Consider the following 15,107-nt stretch of genomic DNA (forward strand, 5'->3'; position numbering starts at 1 on the left):
CAGACCAGGCTCCTGGGGAGGGGAAGGAAGCCTGAAAGGTCCTGCCACTGTCCTTCTCCCCACAACCCATTCGGTCCTGGCTCAGGCCCCATTTGGCAGTTTCTGGGGGCCGCAAGCTGGGAAGAGGGCAGCCTGGATGGGAAGTGGATTTTAAAGAAACCAGGTGGCCCTGGGCAGAGAAGACCTGAGGGGTTGCAGGAGTGTGTGAGAGTGGATTTGGTGGGGAGGGGGAGTGTATGAAGCCTGTGGGGAGAACAATGGGGGGAAAAAAAACTATAATCGAACGGGAAAAAGGGAGGTGAAAAGTGGGCCTGGTGGGAAGGGGAGTGGGAGAGTTCCAGGGATGGGAAGAGGGTGCAGTTACTGATCACCTGGGGCAGTCACCAGGAAGGTCAGTGTAAATCTTTTCTGACCACTGAAGCTAAATTTGCACAACTCTGGCAGGTCCAGAGGAATGGAGATTTGCTGTTCTGTTGGAGGCAGCAAATTCACTCATTCAGTCATATTTTTTGAGTGCTTACTGTGTGCAGAGCACTCTACTAAGTCCTTGGGAGAATACAATACAATAATAGACAGACACATTCCCTGCCCACAGTGAGCTTACACTGTAGAGGTGGGGAGACAGACATTAGAATAAATAAATGGCAGATATGTACATAAGTGCTGTGGGGTTGGGAGAGGAGAAGAACAAAGGGAGCAAGTCAGGGCGATGCAGAAGGGAGTGGGAGAAGAGGAAAGCAGGGGCTTAGTCAAGGAAGGCCTCTTGGAGGAGATGTGCCTTCAATAAGGCTTTGAACGAAAGGAGAGTAATTGTCGGAGTTGAGGAGGAAGGGCGTTTCAGGCCAGAGGCAGGATGTGGGCAAGGGGTCAGGGTTGAAATAGAAAATATCGAAATACAGCGAGAAGGTTAGCATTGGAGGAGCAAAGTGTGCAGGTGGGTTGTAATAGCAGTGTGGTGAGGTTGGAGAGAGCAAGGGGATGGAGTGTTTTAGAGTAGTGAAGTGTTTTTGTTTGATAATAATAATGTTGGTATTTGTTAAGCGCTTACTATGTGCCGAGCACTGTTCTAAGCGCTGGGGTAGACATAAGGGAATCAGGTTGTCCCACGTGGGGCTCACAGTCTTCATCCCCATTTTACAGATGAGGGAACTGAGGCACAGAGAAGTGAAGTGACTTGCCCACAGTCACACAGCCGACAAGTGGCAGAGCTGGGATTCGAACTCATGAGCCCTGACTCCAAAGCCCATGCTCTTTCCTCTGAGCCATGCTGCTTCTCATGCAGAGGTGAATGGGCAACCCCTGGAGATTTTTGAGTGGGGTTACATGTCCTAACGTTTTTGTAGAAAGATGATCTGGGGAGTGGAGTGAAGTGTGGACTGGAGTGGTGAGAGACAGGAGGTTGGGAGGTCAGCAAGGAGGCTGATGCAGTTATCCAGGCGGGGTAGAATGAGTGATTGAATTAACGTGGCAGCAGTTTGGATGGAGAGGAAAGGGTGGATTTTAGTGATGTTGTGAAGGTGGGACCGACAGGATTTGGTGATGGATTGAATATGTGGGTTGAATGAGAAAGGAGTCAAGGATAATGCCAAGGTTATGAGCTTGTGAGACAGGAAGGATGGTGGTGCTATCTACAGTGATGGGAAAGTCAGGGGATGGACAGGGGAAGATAAGGAGTTTGGACATTCAATAGTATTTATTTATTCAATAGTATTTATTGAGCGCTTACTATGTGCAGAGCAGTGTAGTAAGCGCTTGGAATGAACAAGTCGGCAACAGATAGAGACAGTCCCTGCCGTTTTTCGGGCTTACAGTCTAATCGGGGGAGACAGACAAGAACAATGGCAATAAATAGAGTCAAGGGGAAGAAGACACGTTAAGCTTGAGGTGACGGGAGGACATCCAAGTAGAGATTTCTTGAAGGCAAGAGGAAATGCGAGACTGCAGAGAGGGAGAGATCAGGGCTGGAGACTTAGATTTGGGTACCATCCTCATAGAGATGGTAGTTGAAGCCAAGGGAGCAAATAAATCCTTCAAGGGAGCGGGTGTAGATGGGGAATAGAAGGGGGCCCAGAGCTGAACCTTGAGGGACCCCCACAGTTAGGGGGTGGGAGGCAGAAGAGGAGCCTGTGAAGGAGACTGAGAAATAAATGGCCAGAGAGATACGAGGAGCATCAGGAGAGGACAGAGTCCAGGATGTTTCCAGGAGAAGGGGGTGGTCCACAGTGTCGAAGGAAGCTGAGAGGTCAAAGAGGATTACGATGGAGTAGAGGGCGTTGGGTTTGGCAAGAAGGAGATCAAATCCCTAATCAGCACAGAAACAGGTGGATGAACTCTTTTGAAATGAGCAGGCTGGTGCTAAATGCTCGGCAAAATCTAAGGTGGATCGGCCTGGTTTTGAGAGAGAAACAAGGGAAACAGTCCCTTCCCTTGCGCACATTGGCATGCACCTCGGAATGAAACGAACGAAAGGAACAAAAATCTGGAGCAGCTAGTATCTGGCTCTGAGTCCCCTCCACTGATCCAAAAAAATTAAAGATCGAACTTATTTCTTTCCATTTGGGAAGCGGTTTCACGCTTTGTCTTGACTTGAGAATTTTCAGTACAGGCAGGGAGACCTCCAAAGGTCTGTACTGAATGTTGCCTTAAAGGTCAGTGAGTTTTTGTTAAGATATTCTTCACACTTCGACACCTCAGAAGTTTCTTCAGTGCTGTGGTGCTTCTTGGAACAATGGAACCTAACGTCCTGTGATTTCTCTCTTGGCAACCCCTCAGGATATTTTTGAGGGGGTGAATCACTGAAGCACAAGTCTGGAGGCGGGATCATTTTCTCTGATGATCTTCCCCGGGTCCATCTAGCATCCTTCATCAGGGTTCATACACAGTTGAAGAAATCCCTCCGAAAGCCTTCCTCCTCCCTCCCCTTCTTGGCCACTCCCCAATTTTCACCATCCTTGGTCACCCAGTAGTCACAATTAACACAAAATAATATAAATGTATATATGCTGCTTTTAGTTATTCATTGTTTTATCCTATTGCTCTTACTAGGTGTATCTATATTTTTTCTCCTTTATATACATTGCCTTGTCTTCCCCCCGAAGATGATACACCTCTTCGAGGGCAGAAGCTAGGCACAGCCCAGGGCTCTGCACACAGTGGGAGTTCAATAAATGCTATTGAATGACTAATAATATATTAAGTGCTTATTGTGTGCTAAGTGCTGGGGTTGATATGACAGATCAGACATGGTCTCTGTCCAGCGAATCTAAGAGAGGGAGAGCAGGTGTGTGTAAACATCTCCTTTGTTGAGGGTGAAATATGACTAGCTAATGAAAAAGAGCTGGAATGTTGCGGGAGAGATTGCACTTTGAATGCAAAGGGATAAGGAAATTAAATTTGGGCAAGTAGCTAAAAGCTGTAGGAAAAGGGATCTAAGTGGTTTTTATTAGCTTTCCTCATAATCATCAATTAATGAGTATTGTATATTGTATGCATAGCATGATGCTAGGTGTTTGAGAAACATAGAAAATAGTGAAAAGACATAGTCTTCACCTAATGAGTCACACACAGTTCTTCTACAGTGAGCTCCTGGGCAGGGACTATGTCTACCAACTCTGTTGTATTGTACTTTCTCAAGTGTTTAGTACAGTGATCTGTACACAGTAAGCACTTAATAAAGTAAAATTGATTCATTTAGATGCCTCACCTCTAAGATAATGGCAGTGGTCAGTTTGAGGCTTAAGAGGCTAAAAAACATTTTGGGAGGCTGTGGTAGGGCAAATGTTTGAGCCGTAGCTTGGATGTCAACACCTCACCTCTTAATGGAGGCCTGGTAAATCTGCCTCATTAAAGGAGAAAGAAGGAACATCTCTTCCTTTGCCCGAAAGCGATTCCCATGAGAGATTGAGAAGGTTGTCAACAAAACTGCTAGCTGTTGGTTTGTTCTGTGAAAATCCATCCATGAAAAGGGCTTGCTTCCTTGAACACATTTCTCCTTTTTTGGGCTTTGAGAAGTGGACAGAAAATCAGCTTTGCCTTATCAACAGGGAGAATGGTTTTCCACAGGAAAACTGCTGGGGCAGTTGACCCAAGTATTGGTGCATGTTTATCTGCTGTTCATTTTATTGTCAAAATGCCTTACAAGTACCTTTATCCACTAATTTTTTTGCTCTAGTCCTTCAGTCACAGCTAGAAAGACAGCTAACTGGATTCTGCCCAGAGCTACACACAGTTGCTAAGGCAGCCAAACATTTGAGGCCAAATGGCTGTACTGTACTCTCTGCTCCCTTTGCAGGCAGCCACTCCAAGCTCTCTGCCTCCCTTCCTTATTCAGGGTGGATACGTAGGAATTCCAAGTGCCTGGAATTTCCTGACAAGGCTCAGTTTAGTACTGGACTCCTTACTAGCCTCTGTGTACCACATTAGGTGGCATGGGTGTAAAGGTTACCCTTCACCACCATCCCGGCATCCCCAATTGGCTGGGAGGACTCCCAAAAGTCTCCCTGGCCCACGGAGGCTGTGGTGGCGTGCTGGTGATAGCGGGGTCAGGTAGCAGGATGGGGCAGGGAACAGTAGCAGGAAGTGGAAGGAATGACAAATATGGCTCAGCTTCCGTACCTCGTGCCACCGCTGCCATGCTCATTACTAGTAGTAGTAATAATATTTATGTGCAGAGCAGCATACTAAGCACTAAGAATACACAAATGGGAAATAGAAAAGGTTCCTGACCCTCAGGGGGATCAGGATCATTATGGGCAATGAAACAAAACACCAAGACAGCATAAAGGTTTCGTCAAATACACGAAATAAAAACAAATATCGGCTAGAGGAGCAGAATTTCAGGATCCTCGTGACTAAGGATCCATAGTAGAATCATGGCCACAGTGACCTCTCCAGAAGCAGCAATCTTCCGAGGCTTTGTAGAAATGGTGCCGGCCTGCTAATGCTTCTCTCTATCTTGCTGGGGTGATGTGAGGCAGGTCGGATGGAGGATCTTCAGTGACGTGGTGGAGAGCTGGGACGGGATCCCAGGGAGGCAGCATGGTCGGCCACTAATAATAATAATGTTGGTATTTGTTATGTGCTTACTACGTGCAGAGCACTGTTCTAATCGCTGTAGTAGATACAGGGTAATCAGGTTGTCCCACGTGAGGCTCACAGTCTTCATCCCCATTTTACAGATGAGGTAACTGAGCCATAGAGAAGTGAAGTGACTTGCCCACAGTCACACGGCTGACAAGTGGCAGAGTGGGATTTGAACCCGTGACCTTTTACTCCCAAGCCTCTTTCCACTGAGCCACACTGCAGGATGCAGAAGGACCCGGATGTTGCAGTGAGAGGGTGGCAATTGTGGGGGTGGCTATGGGAAGGCGGCAGGTTTCCAGTGGATTTCCAGTGGGCTGGGCGGTGGAGAGAGAGGCCCAAAGTCACAGAGCGGACAGGAGGCGGAACCTGGATTAGACTTTAGGTCCTCTGACTCCCAGCCCCTTGCCCTTTCCACTAGGCCATGATCTCGATCGGTTTCATCTAATTTTTGTCTTTCTTGCACGTGTGTTCTGTCGCCCTCATAAAAAATCAAATTCACCTTGTGTGGTTTCTTTCTCACTAAGCTAAGCCAGTTTATTCATGCTTCACGAATATGGGAGAGATAAACTTGAAGAAGGAATAGCTGGCTTCAGGAGTGCCGGGAGAGAATAAGGAACACATGTTGACAGAGAGATGGCTTCTTTGAAAACAGAGCATCTGGAGTTCTTATAGTCTTAGACATTTCTGAAAAAAAAAAATATGTTTGGGAACATAAACTGCTGTTTAATCTTAATCTTTTAAGGTCCTGGCACCATCTTGCCTGGTTTCTTCAGAATCATTTCTCTTCTGGAAATTTCAAATGTTTTTTTTTAGAAAGACAGTTTAGTGGTGCTAATAATCAGAGTACTAAATCCTAAATTGGAAATTTCTTTCAGGAAGCCAAGGTCACTTATGAGAGAAACACAGGAGAAAAATGGCCGGGGTGAGTCTTGTTTCTTTTTCTTATTCTTGTTGAAGCACCTGGTAGTGAATGAGCTGTCGTCATATTTCCTTCCATTCAATCCTTCGACTGGGTGCTTGCAGTCAGCAGTCTCTCTGCTCCGCTGATTTCTAAGATGCTTCTGGATCGTAGTGATGTTTTCCGGATAGTGGAGAGGGCTAATGTTTTTCCACATCTGGCCTTTCTGTAGGATGTAAAACTCTGGAGATAATGAGAGGTAGCAGCATGGGGGCCTGAAGGAGGAGCTTCTGACAGTGAGAGTAAAATAAACATTGGAGCAGCTTCCTGAAAGAGATTCCTACGTTTTTATCTGACATCCTTCCAGGGTCTCCTCAAACTCTAGAAGTCTAATAGACCGAATCAGACTTTGAAAAATCACATCTCCTTCTGAGTGCACCCAGGGAAGGATGTCGGTTTTGTCTATTTTGTTTTATTTACCTCCTAATGAGAAAATGAGATGACAGGAAGTTCTCATGGGCTGGTACCTATTTACAAGGCTGCAGCACTGTTTAAAATGATATGGCTGCATATCGATTTGTCACATTTGATAGACTTGTCTCTAGGTTCTAAAAGTTTTAAATGGTATTTAAGTGAAGACAATTGGCTTAAAAAAAATCTCCAGGCCTGCAGATATTTTTATTGGCTAGTAAAAGTTTCACCACCTTCCCATATGGAGCAATGTCCTAGAGAAGATGTCTGAGCATAGGTACTGTAAAGAAGTACACCTTTGGTGGTCTGAATTGTACTTTCTCTTATCCACAGTACTATTTCTTTCTGATCAAGCATCATTTCAGGCGATTTTTCCATGACTTTTAATTAGTTCGATTCCTCAGTTTTATTAATAAAGATCAAAGGGAAGGTGGTAGCTCTGATCCTAGAGGTCTTCTAAACAGTGATTACCTAGACATCTTCCCTGGTTGGTTTGGGCAAAATATATGGACGCAGGGAATGGAATAGATGACCTCCTGAGAATTCTTACAGCCTTCTGGTTCTCCATTCTCCCACAAAGGAGATGTCATCATTTTCCTTGGTAAACTGTCCAGTGTCTAACAAAGTTATCGCTGATATCTACCATAAATTGTGGGGGACCATTGAGCCAGGGAATTGGTTTCCATGGCAACCAAGGCACCCTGCCATTCCAGAGGCATTTTCTGAGGAGATCGTGGGCCTTGGCTTGGATATTTCAGAGAATCACTCTCTTTCTATTCCTCTCTGTCTCTCTGTCTCTCTGTCTCTTTTCTCTCTGAAAGGAACCATCTCTTTTCACCAAATGGGTGACCCACTGTCCCAGCAGCAGGATATTGGATCTTTGAGCTTAATCTTGGGAAGAAAACATTCTGAAAACCTCTCTGGGATGGGACTTAGTCATCATCTTTCTCAAGACTCATGCAGGCAGACTGTTGTTCCTTAAATGCACCCCTCTTCTGAACAATAGTAGATAATATATTTTCAGCAAGAATCATTTAAAAGCAGCTACCCCTGAAACCATTTTTAAAGGCAGTAAGGTACAAGAGCCTCAGGGCTGAGAAACTGGAGAAATGGTCTCTCCCTGGACCCCAGGCAGAATCCATTTTCTTTTAGAACAAGCAACAATGGAAATCCAGGGTCCTCCCTTTTACTGAGTAAGAGATAAAGTTCAGTCAAATCAAAGTTACTTGCTCAGGGTTGGCAGCAGGGACTCATGAGTCACCACTCAGTGGTTTCATATGTTTGTATCTTTATTTATAACTTGTACTGTGTCCTCTCTGAAACAGTAAATTGGCCAATCCTCCAGTCACCTCAAGTGTTAGATGGCCTGCTCTCAGCCAGAGTGAATCACCCACTCAGTGGCTCCTCAAGCCTCCAAAAGCCCTTCCCACTTCCAGTGGTGCTACTTAGTAGCACATCAGGTGCTAACTGGTCTGAGCCCTCAAAGCTCAAGGGTTGATTGTCTTGAAAATCCAGCAAAAATTGGAGGCAGAGCACTTGCGAGTCATCGGAAGAAAATAAATCTGCCAGGTTTGATGAACCGATTGGACGAGACTGACCTCCCGTCACGAAAGGGTGGAGGGAGTCAGAGTTGGTGGGGGGGGGGGGGGGTTAATTTTTTTAACCCCCGAGGTGCCAATTTCCAAACAGGCTAACACCTATGGGAGTTCTACTTTAAAAATGTGCCAGGGTTTTCCAGTGAAAAGTCTAGCTGCTTATTATTGAGCATAAATTTGGATCTGGAGTTTCAGATGAATTAGAGCAATCTCTGCATGCATACACTCTCTCCCCATCCCTGCTACCTGGCTCCAGGTTCAGGATCTTGATCCAGGAAGGTTTAACAAACCATCGCAAAGGGAACGGGGCCCTGTCCCTCTGAATCCCTGGTCCTAGTAACTCGGAGTACAAAAGGTACACATGGCCTCATACTCCCCTTGAGTATTGCTTCCTAAATTTAAAAAAGGTCTTTGTGATTTTTCTAAAAGTAAAATGTGTTCTTAGGAATCTTCCCCTTAAGGTGGCAGTTCTGAGCGGAAAAACCCCTGAGTAGAAACTCTAAGTTTAGAAAGTCACAGTCCTCTCCTCCACCCCCACCAAGGATGTCATAGTCTAGGGGCTGAGGGAGGGGCTGGAGACAAATGATGCTAATTTTACATTTTTTATATTTTGGGGGGTATTTAAGTGCTTACTACGTGCCAGCCACTGCACTAAGCCATGGGGGTAGATACAAGCTAATCGGGTTGGGTGCCGTCCATGTCCCATATGGGGCTCACCCCCCTAATTCCCATTTTACAGAGGAGGTAACTGAGGTAGTGAGAAGTGAATTGCCCAAAGTCACACAACAGACAAGTGGTGGAGCCAGGATTAGAATCCAGGTCCTCTGACCTCCTAGGCCCAGGGTCTTTCCGCTAGGCATTGCTGCTTCATCACCTCCCCAACTTCACTCCCTGGACCTTACACTGAGGGAAGGCAGACAGGTTCCTTCCGACTTGGCTGGTTTCCATAGCAGCGAACTTCAAGAGGGGCAGCCATAGGACACAAGCCCCTCCTGAATCACAATATGTCTCAACATTATTATTCCCCTTCCAATTTCTCTAGGGCCTTGTGTGCCCGGCCCCAGCTAATTTGCGTTTATTTGAAAGGTGAGTGTGTGAGAAAATTATGGCTAAACAGGGCTTGCTACTAAGCAACAAAGAGGAAGATTTAGAGCCAGGAGAGTTCTCTCTTGGCATTTTTCAACTTTTAGGAATCAGTCAATCCATGGTATTTATTGAGTGTTCACTATGGGCAAAGTACCATACAAAGCATCTGGGTGAGTACAATACAACAGAGTTGCTAGATATGATCCCCGCCCTCAAGGAGCTTCCAGTTACAGTGCTCTGCACACAGTAAGCGCTCAATAAATGCGGTTGAATGAATGACAGACATTGAATAAATTACAAGTAAGGGGAGAAGAAGTTTTCCTTTCCCGCCTTGATTACTGTATCAGCCTCCTTGCAGACCTCCCGGCTTCCTGTGTCTCCCCAGTCCAGTCCGTACGTACTCAGATGCCCGGATCCTTTTTCTACAGAAACATTCAGGACGTGTTTCCCCACTCCTCAAGAAACTCCAGTGGTTGCCCATCCATCTTGTCAGCTGTGTGACTGTGGGCAAGTCACTTAACTTCTCTGTGCCTCAGTTCCCTCATCTGTAAAATGGGGATTAAAAGTGTGTGAGCCCCACGTGGGACAACCTGATCACCCTGTATCTCCCCCAGCGCTTAGAACAGTGCTCGGCACCTAGTAAGCGCTTAAACAAATACCAACATTATTAGTATTATCTCCCCATCAAACAAAAGGTCCTCACTATTGGTCTTAAAGAACTCAGTCACCTTACCCCTCCTACCTCACCTTGCTACTCTCCTACTGCAGCCCAGCCTGCCTACTTTGTTCCTGTAATGCTTACCTTCTCACCGTACCTAAATCTTGTCTGTCTCACTGCCTACTCTCGCCCACATCCTCCCACTGGCCTGGAATGCCCTCCCTCCTCATATCAGGCAGATAATTGCAGGAAAGAGCCTGGGCCTAGGAGTCAGAGGACCTGGATTCTAATCCCGGCTCCACCACTTGTCTGTTGTGTGACTTTGGGCAATTCACTTCTCACTACCTCAGTTACCTCATCTGTAAAATGGGAATTAGGGGTGTGAGCCCCATATGGGACATGGACCGCACCCAACCCGATTAGTTTGTATCTACCCCCATGGCTTAGTGCAGTGCCTGGCACATTTCCCCCACTTCAAAGCGTTATTGAAGGCACATCTCCTCCAAGAAGCCTTCCCTGACTAAACCCTCCTCTTCTCTTCTCCCACTCCCTTCTGCGTCACCCTGACTCGCTCCCTTCTTTCATCCTCCCTTCCATCCCTACAGCACATATGTATATATCTGTAATTTATTAAAGTATATTAATGTATGTCTCCCCCTCTAGACTGTGAGCTTGTTGTGGGCAGGGAGTGTGTCTGTTGTTATACTATCCCAAGCACTTAATACAGTGCTCTGCCCAAAGTAAGTGCTCAATAAATATGATTGAATGAATGAAAGGAAGAGGACGAGCAGGGGATCCACGGCAAGAGAGATTAAGGCACAGTGATTGGGTTGGTATTAGAGAAGCGAAGTGTTTGGGAGAAGTGTGTGGGGTTGTGGGAGAGGAGCAAGGATAAGCAGGGGGAAGGAATTGATTTAGTGCCTTAATTCCGATGGTGGGGAGTTTCCGCTTGATGCGGAGATGAATGGGCAGCGAGTTAGAAATTTTTTGAGGAGTTCTGCCTCCGCTGCTGCTCTCTTCTACTAGTTCAGGTTTCCTCCCCGGTTCGGTCGGTTCCTCAGTCAAAGGCCCATCACTGGCTTCAGGCACAGAACCCGCTGTCTGGGATCGCCTAAAGACACTTGGACTATTTGGTTTAATCAGGTCTGGAAGGTAAATTTAGCCAAAGAGGAAACCAAAGGTCAAAAGAGACCCAATTCTTGCTTTGTTCCCTTTTGGGTGCTTGACTTGGAGCTCGGTTTTCCCCAGCACAGCTCAACCTGGCTCAGGCCAGGGCAGCTCGGAACCTTTGTGAGCAGCAGCTCCCTGGCATTCATCCCCCTGTCCAGGGCTTCCCAACTCCTCAAACCACAATTGATAAGGAGGACCTGTCTCGTCCTTAGGAGTGAGGCATATATCAAGGACCTGGGTTCTAATCCCGGCTCTGCCACTGGTCTGCCTTGTGACCTTGGGCAAATCACTTCACTTCTCTATGCCTTAGTTCTCTCACCTGTAAAATGGGATTAAGACTGTGACTCTATGTGGGATTAGGTGTCCAACCTGATTATCTCGCATCTACTCCAGCGCCTGGTGCATAGTAAGCACTTAACAAAAAACATTAAAAGGTTGAGGGGGGGACGACCCTGTCCCCTAGCCTGGATTGGCGAGTGTCCCCTGACCTTGATGAATAGTTTTTAAATGAGTCTCACGCCTCACTTGTCCAGCTCGGGGAAATGATTGCAGTGGCTCAGCCCACACGGCCTGTTTCTCTTTCTGTGGTGTCAGCCCCCCCATGATTGCCAAACAGTTTACAGACCATAAAGCAGGGGCTGAGGAGACGGCAGGTCACGTTCCTCTCCCGGCCCGCGGTACGTCACCGCAGTACACGCTAACGGCACGAGGTGGGTTGCGATCACCGCAGCCGGAACAGTGAATGTGCCCCGCAGAAGACACGAGGGCTTGGCAGGGCAACCGCTCCTGCACTAGTGTGTACCTTGGCGTGGAGTTTGATGGACCACGTCAGACGGCGGCCGCTGACCACGGCAATCGTGCTATTTGAAGGCCTCTTGAGGGGCTGAATCTCAATCATTTACCCGTCTCTATTTGCCGGCAAATAGTTTCTAAGTCGCAGCAAGAGGCAAGGGTGCTTGGCCAGCTGAGTGAAAGCCTGCCTCGTGACTGGCCTCTGCTCACGGTGAGAGCAGAGAGAGAGAGAGAGTCGGGATCCCTCCCTCTCCCATCGGTGGAAATCTGGGAGGACCACCCCTCTTCCCTCCTCCTCCTCCCTCCCCCAGTCCTGATCTCCTACCCCCAACCAGTCCTGACCAAGACTATGACAGCATGGCCTATGGGAAAAAAAGCTGCTCCTTGAGCATGGGTTCTAATCCCGCTTCCACCACTTAATAATAATAATAATAATAATGTTGGTATTTGTTAAGCGCTTACTATGTGCCGAGCACTGTTCTAAGCGCTGGGGCAGATACAGGGTAATCAGGTTGTCCCACGTGAGGCTCACAGTTAATCCCCATTTTACAGACGAGGGAACTGAGGCCCAGAGAAGCGAAGCGACTTGCCCACAGTCACACAGCTGACAAGTGGCAGAGCCGGGAGTCGAACTCATGACCTCTGACTCCGAAGCCCAGGCTCTTTTCACTGAGCCACGCTGCTTCCCTGTCTGCCGTGTCACACACTTGTCTGCCGTGTGTGACCTTGGGCCAGTCACTTGACTTCTCTTTGCCTGTTACCTCATCTTTAAAATGGGGATTAAGACTGTGAGCCCCATGTGGGACAGGGACGGTGTCCAACCTGACTAGCTTGTATCTACCCCAGTGCTTAGTACAGTGTCTGTCCCACAGTAAGTGCTTAACAAATATCATTTACAAAAAGAAGGGATATGGGAGATGAAGCATCACAGACAGAGCCGTTACCACTCCCAAAGAGGTGTAGTATAGAGAGCATAGAGACAAAATTTATTCCAAGTCGGGCACCTTTAATTCCACTCTCTCCCGGGGTTGGGGGAGGAAGGGGAGGAGCTCAGCACATGGCTTTTGGTCCAGGTACAGAGCGCAGGTCTTTTCCACGGGAAGGGTTTTAACACATTTGTTCATTCAGTTGTATTTATTGAGCACTTACTGTGTGCGCATTCATTTTATTTGCATAAGCCTGCCCTGAGCCAGAGCGTGGCAGAGTGGATAGAACACAGGCCTGGGAGTGAGAGGGTAGTGGGTTTTAATACCGGCTCCCCACTTGTCTGCTGTGTAACCTTAGGCAGGTCACTTGACTCGTCTGTGGCTCAGTTCCCTCATCTGCAAAATGGGGATTGAAACTGTGAGCCCCATATGGGGCAGATACTGTGTCCAACCCGATTTGCTGGCTCCACCCCAATGCTTAATATAGTGCCTGGCACATAGTAAGTGTTTAACAAATACCACAGTTATTATTATTAACTCCTCTTGGCCCTCCCAACGATGTTGGGTTCTGTGGCTTCTCGTTGGCTGTTGAGCAGGAAGTGGACATCCCTCTGTCTTCAGTGGTCCCAAGTCATCATTGTTGGTCCCTCCTTCCACTGGTCTACCATCTTGGAGCTACATAGCCTGTGGTGGGGGGAACAGGGGAACACCCCGCCCCAAAAACCAAGGCGTTGGAGTAACACAGGGCACTGGTGTCAACCCCAAGCTGCAGTGGGGTGGGGGTTGGAGATGTCCTGTTGCGGCCACAGCTCCAGCAGACGCGGTGGGCTGCGTTCTGGGTCGGGGCCTGGGGGACCGGCCTAGACTGAGGTGTCTGTCGGAAGTGGGGTATGTTTCCTGGGCCGCTGGAGCCGGTCAGGCGGTGGAGCCGGGCCCCGAGGCTGGCAGGGGGTGGGGAGTGCTGTGTTTGGGGATGGAGACCCCTGCTGAACACCGTGGAGGTGCTCCAAAGTGGCGGCAGCTGGGGCTTTCAGGGTACGCCTCAGTCAAGAGGGGACGGAGGAGGGGAAGGGCGGCTCCGCAGCAGAGGTGGCAGGTAAGAGGCCCCTCTGTGAGTGGCTCCGGTCTCCTTCCCCCAATTGCAGAGCTCAACCCAGACCACGGTTTAGCGGGAGAAAAAACCACCGTAGCACCGTAGCAGGCTGGGAAAAAAGTCCATGTGCAGGACTTTATGGTGGAAGCTTCCTTGGGCTCACCTCTCTGCCACCTAGCTTGAGCCTGAGGAAGGCAAGCGGAACAAGAGGCCCTGAGCCCCACTGGAGCCTTAAACAGTGAAAGCCCTGGGATCCACTCTCCCTCTGTCCTCCCTAGAGCACATAGGCCCCAGAGCAATTTTTAGGTAACAGTGATGCAGGAGAATAATAATAATAATAATGACGGTGTTCGTTAAGCGCTTACTGTGTGTCAAGCACTGTTCTAAGCTCTGGGGTAGATACAAGGCAATCTGGTTGTCCCACGAGGGGCTCACAGTCTTAATCCCCATTTTCCAGATGAGGTGACAGAGGCACAGAGAAATGAAGTGACTTGCCCAAAGTCACACAGCTGACAAGTGGCAGAGCGGGGATTAGGACCCAAGACCTCCGACTCCTAAGTCCGTGTTCTTTCTACTAAGCCATGCTGCTTCTCTAACAGAACAGAAGCAGAACAACCTCCTCATCTAATCAGCTACAGTGGCCCCCTCCCACCTCCAAACTTCTATAGTCTATGGTTGGGTGGGGGGCGGGTGATTTGTGCCCTGAAGGCAACCGATCAAGCAGTCAATCAATCAGAAATATGTATTGAGTGCTTACTGTGGGCTGAGTGGAAAGCCTAGTGGAAAGAGCACAGACCTGGGTTTTAAGGGCAGCTCCACCAATCACTGGTATTTAGTGAGCACTGATTATGTACAGAGCACTGGACTAAACACTTGGGAGGCTACAGTGCAACAGAAATAACAGACATGTTCCCTGCTCATAGTGAGCACCACTTGCCCGCTGGGTGACCTCGGGCAAATCACTTGGCTTATCTGTGCCTCAGTTTCCTCATTTTGTAAAATGGGGATGATACCCGTTCTCTCTTCCACTTAGACCATGAGCCCCACGTGGGACAGGGACTGTGTCCTACCTGATTATCTTGCATCTACCTCAGTGCTTAGTGAAGGGTGGGCACATAGTAAGTACCTAACAAAGACCGCAATGCTTATTATATCTGCCTCACAGTTTAGTCCTGATTGCAGGGAGCATGCCTGCTAACCCTGTTGTACTCTACTCTCCCAGCCACTTAATAAATACCACTGATGATGGTGACAACAGTCATCTCGCTCTACTGGCAGGCTGGCTCAATGGAGCTGAATTCCAAGAGTCCTTGTTCAGTTTCCCCCAGATTTTAAG

The 15,107-nt window shown here is 48.0% G+C and overlaps 1 long non-coding RNA gene across 1 annotated transcript in view; it reads left to right on the forward strand.

The window, feature by feature from the left end:
* LOC103165721 overlaps window positions 1–15,107 on the forward strand; it is a 70,971-nt gene that overhangs the window by 41,431 nt on the left and 14,433 nt on the right. The window contains exon 3 of the long non-coding RNA XR_484651.2: window positions 5,958–6,004. This is a non-coding gene — a long non-coding RNA (uncharacterized LOC103165721). The remainder of the gene's footprint in view (window positions 1–5,957; window positions 6,005–15,107) is intronic.

The sequence above is a fragment of the Ornithorhynchus anatinus genome, chromosome 2, assembly GCF_004115215.2.
Source record: "Ornithorhynchus anatinus isolate Pmale09 chromosome 2, mOrnAna1.pri.v4, whole genome shotgun sequence".
Lineage (NCBI taxonomy): Eukaryota > Metazoa > Chordata > Mammalia > Monotremata > Ornithorhynchidae > Ornithorhynchus > Ornithorhynchus anatinus.